Genomic DNA, 4,306 nt, shown 5'->3' with positions numbered 1-4,306 from the left:
CACAAACCTCCCGTCCTCCTCCTTCATACACATGTCTCAATTACATTGATAATCATGGACAATCTGTTAGTCTCAGTCACTGTGGGCATATGTACCTTTATAGGTGGTGTCTTTATAATTGCTTCTCATTTCTACCTGTTGTCTGTTTGCACAACAGCAGGTGAAATTGATTCCCAATCAGTGTTGCTTCCTAACTGAACAGGTTGGTTTCATAGAAGTGTGGTTGACTTGGAGTTACATTGTGTTGTTTAAGTGTTCTATTTATTTTTTTAAACAGTATATTTATAAAGGCAGTACTATCATGGTAATGAGCTCAGTCCTGCAATATATTATCATATTTATTTCCATATGCTTTATATTAAATATACTAACCACTTTACACCTCTGCTTCATCTTGTGTTATCAACAGCAGGAACCAATAAACGTGTAAAGCGTAGGATATACCAAGGGCTGGAAGAAGAGCTAAAACTGACATGGAAAGTGAAGGCAATGGTGGTTCCCATAGTAATCGGAGCACTAGGGGTCGTGACCCCTAAACTAGGAGAATGTCTCCAGCAGATCCCAGAAACAACATCAGAGATCTCCATCTAGAAGAGTGCAGTCCTGGGAACAGCTAAGATATCATGTGGGGCTCTCAAGCTCCTGGTCCCCTTGTAAAGTGTGTTTGTGTGTGTGTTTGTGTTTGTGTGTGTGTGTGTGTGTGTGTGTGTGTGTGTGTGTGTGTGTGTGTGTGTGTGTGTGAGTGTGTGTGACTCCCTTGAGTTAATTAGTTAATTTCTGAACTTATGTTTAGGCTTAAATTTGTTTGTTTTTTTTTTGTTTGGTTTTTGATTAGCCTTTATATTAATTTGGGTGAAATATACACATAAGCATACAATTGTAATTCAGTCATTTTATTTCAAGAAATCAACAACAATAGAACATCCCCATATTAGGAACTGTTACTGGTTGGCTTATTTGCCCCCAGCTGGGGCAGGTGCAGGGGCAGCAGCAGGGGCAGCAGCGGCTGGAGTGGCCAGACGGTAGAGTAGGAAGGGCAGTAGAATGTTGAGAAGGCTATTGCTGTTGTTGTTGTTGATGTAGTAGGGCAGGAATGGTGGCTGGTACTGCCCCCCATAACCACCGCCATTCTGTTGAAATACAGAAGCTCACGGTTATAAGAGAAACAGTTAAGACAACTTACCTGGATGCATAAACAGAACTTTAAAAACTGTTATTTGGCAAATAGGTAATATGCATATTTACAATGCTTATCAAATATATACATAGGCTAGTGAGAATATGGCTTGTATGGTTTTCCTGCGCAGACATACTAAGCAGGTGTACTAAGCAGGCGTACTAAGCAGGTGTACTAAGCAGGCGTACCAACCTCATTGCTCGATGAACGCTTTTCTCGTTCATGCTCATCATCCACCTGTGGAAACAGGAACTCAGTGCAATTACAAGAACACCAGCCAGAGGATATGGAAAGTTACGACTCATGGCATCAAGTCAAATCCATACCAAACTGACCTTTGACCTCCCGTGACATCAGTTGAACATGTATATTATAGAAGTGTCCAAAAAAAGTCATACTTACGGGGAGAGCACAACACAGTCCAATCAGGCACAATACAGCAAACACAACCTTCATTGTCCTGTACTTTTAGGCTTTAAAAACAGAAATAACAGAGAATGTTAACACATCGGATCACAGTTATTTTTTTAAATGCAACACGAGTCTCAGTCTGCCCTGACCCGTGCACCATCTTACCTGTGGAGGCAGATTAAAAAAGCTGGAGATTCACAACTTCAAGTCAGAAACGGCTGAAGTAGTTACCGTAGGACGTGCCTTTTAAAGAAGTCTTGAGCGTGCAGCTGACCAATTGGCGTGAGAGGTGACGGATTGACACATCTGTTGGTGTTGGGGTTTTGGAGCTGGAGGACCTCTGTCTTGTCCCGTATGTGGTAACATCAGCTCTGCAGTTAGGAAATGAGGGGTGATTCAGATTCTGTGCTTTTCTGCAGATAAGAGTGTTAAGATGAGTCTTCTCATACATGGACACAACAAAGCATTGCGAAATGTTTTTCTGAGGTATCCGAAACAGCTGACATATCAACAGTCCGGACCATGACCATGTATGTATAGTGAGCATAGGAATCCAGCAATGATATCATGTGACCAGATGCTTGTGGCATTTCACAGCTCTGTCAAACTAATTCAACACAGGCTCAATTCATTGTTTCTTTTAAATTTGTCTTAAAAGAAAATAAATTTGTCTTTCAGGAAACAGTGACAGTAAGACCAAAAAAATAAATATCCATCTCCCTGGCTACAGCCACAGGTAGATGGAGTTTCTGACCAATGTGGACATGAATCCAGATTAGAATTTGAATCATTTAATGGTCATGTTTGATATCAGAAGTACTTGATCAGCGTAACAATGAGATGACTTCATTGAGAAGTGTATTTACTATTATGGGAAAACAAAGTAATGCATGAGAGTATGTTAGTACATACAATAGTACGTATTGTCCCTTACAGCCTTAAAAAAGGTATTAAAAATTGCCCTTTCATATTTATATATATAATCATGTAATTTAGAGGTCATGATACTTAAAGAAAACACTGAACTTAGATTTTTGGGGCTGAAAAGTAACAATAATTACAATAATAATAATAATAATAATAATAAAGGTATTATAAAGGCAGGGTCAGATCAGATAGGTTCAGAATACAAATGCCGGGAGCTGTGCTATAGGATGGAAACACAATTCACAATTAATGCACGGACATTATAACAAACGGCATGTGTCTTCAAGTTTTTCTGTGGTCATGTTGTCTTATCTGTTCTTAAAGCTGAAGTGGAGAATAACCTGAAATATTTTTTTTATACTGTGCAGCCCTGTATTGGCATAATGACGATAAAGTTAAATTTAACTGGACTGAATCTAATTGAATAGCAGATGCGGTTGTGGTTTTTCTTTGTTTGTGATCACATTAATTGGAACTGGATACTCCAAGCTCATGGGAGCTACGAAAGGTAGAAACCAGTTGTGGTAGAAACCCGTGTTGCAACAGTTGTGTGTTAGATCAGTGCAGCAAGGCCAGTGCTTTAGAAGCATTAAGACCGGCTTGGGCAGGTGTGCTTCTGCTTCTAGTCTTCACAGCTTGAGCAAGTATGTGTTTGTTCAGGGGATGCAGAAGGCCACTCGCACCTATCCTCTCCTCAATTGTCCAATCACGACCAGTGTTTGTAACAAGTTCTCTGTGTTTCTGAGTGGTTCAGTAAGTGCACTGTTGACTGCTCATCTAGCTCAAACAGGGAGCTTCTGTTTTGCACCAAGCGTACTGCGGTCATTGCTGGCTCATCAGTGCTGGTGCTAATGTCCATGTAGCTGCTTCAAAGTTAACATCCTTTTCAAGTGGAGTTTCCATTACTTTGTCTAGTCCTGACAAATTCCTGACAAAATATCCCATAGAGTGATTGCAAATCTAAAAGCATTGTTCTCACAGCATAAAATGGCTAGAGAAACATTGATTCACCATTATAGTGCCTGGTAAATGGTAAACAACTATGCCAAACAGCAGGTGGCAGCATCACACCAATGCCAACACAAGCAGCGCAGGCTTTTTAAAATTTATTTGGGCTTTGTGTTCCACTCATCTTGTTTATATTATCATGAACTCATCATTTGTGCACACTGGCGATATACATCTTCTCTTTGGATGTGCTCTCTCTCTCTCTCTCTCTCTCTCTCTCTCTCTCTCTCTCTCTCTCTCTCTCTCTCATTAGAACAAACCAGCTGAGCTCGGAAACTTGCAGCTACGTTGACATACTGTTCAAACTCGCCACCACTTCATTTTCTTTCACCCTGATATTAAAAATAATTAAAACAATTTTTGTTGATTCCTTTATATTTTATGTAAACATATGCTCTGCTGAGGTAACTGCTGAGGTCATTGCTCGTAACAAGACACTAAGATACATAACAACTAGATCCGATACCAAGTGAATGCAGGGCCAGTATCGCCGATACCGATACCGATACCGATACCGATACCAATACCAATACCAATACTTTTTAACATTTAAGCTTCATAGATCCAAAAGATCTAGGATATGTAACGCTGGGGTGCAGTGGGAAGGACGAGACACGGATCCTTGCATACGCAGCCAATGTCACGGGTGACAGTATTTTAAATGTTATTTTTTTATATTGTATGTATTATATCAGTGTGTGAAGGTGGGACTTTTATTGTGATGGGTTGCAGCAGCACTGAGACATGTTGGGCAAATGGGCTGCAGCTGCAACTCTGAACTAA

At 40.3% G+C, this 4,306-nt stretch overlaps 1 long non-coding RNA gene across 1 annotated transcript; it reads right to left on the bottom strand.

Moving 5' to 3' along the window:
* Positions 1 to 1,364: 1,364 nt before the first annotated feature.
* Positions 1,365 to 1,787, bottom strand: LOC143527882 (uncharacterized). The gene is made up of 3 exons (XR_013134301.1): positions 1,754 to 1,787; positions 1,580 to 1,650; positions 1,365 to 1,414 (listed from the first exon to the last, which is right to left on the bottom strand). It is a non-coding gene; the product is annotated as an uncharacterized LOC143527882 (long non-coding RNA).
* Between the last annotated feature and the right edge of the window lie 2,519 nt (positions 1,788 to 4,306).

The sequence above is a fragment of the Brachyhypopomus gauderio genome, chromosome 1, assembly GCF_052324685.1.
Source record: "Brachyhypopomus gauderio isolate BG-103 chromosome 1, BGAUD_0.2, whole genome shotgun sequence".
Taxonomy (NCBI): domain Eukaryota; kingdom Metazoa; phylum Chordata; class Actinopteri; order Gymnotiformes; family Hypopomidae; genus Brachyhypopomus; species Brachyhypopomus gauderio.
The sequence above is the reverse complement of the archived record's forward strand: the minus strand, read 5'-3'. Positions and strand labels throughout refer to the sequence as shown.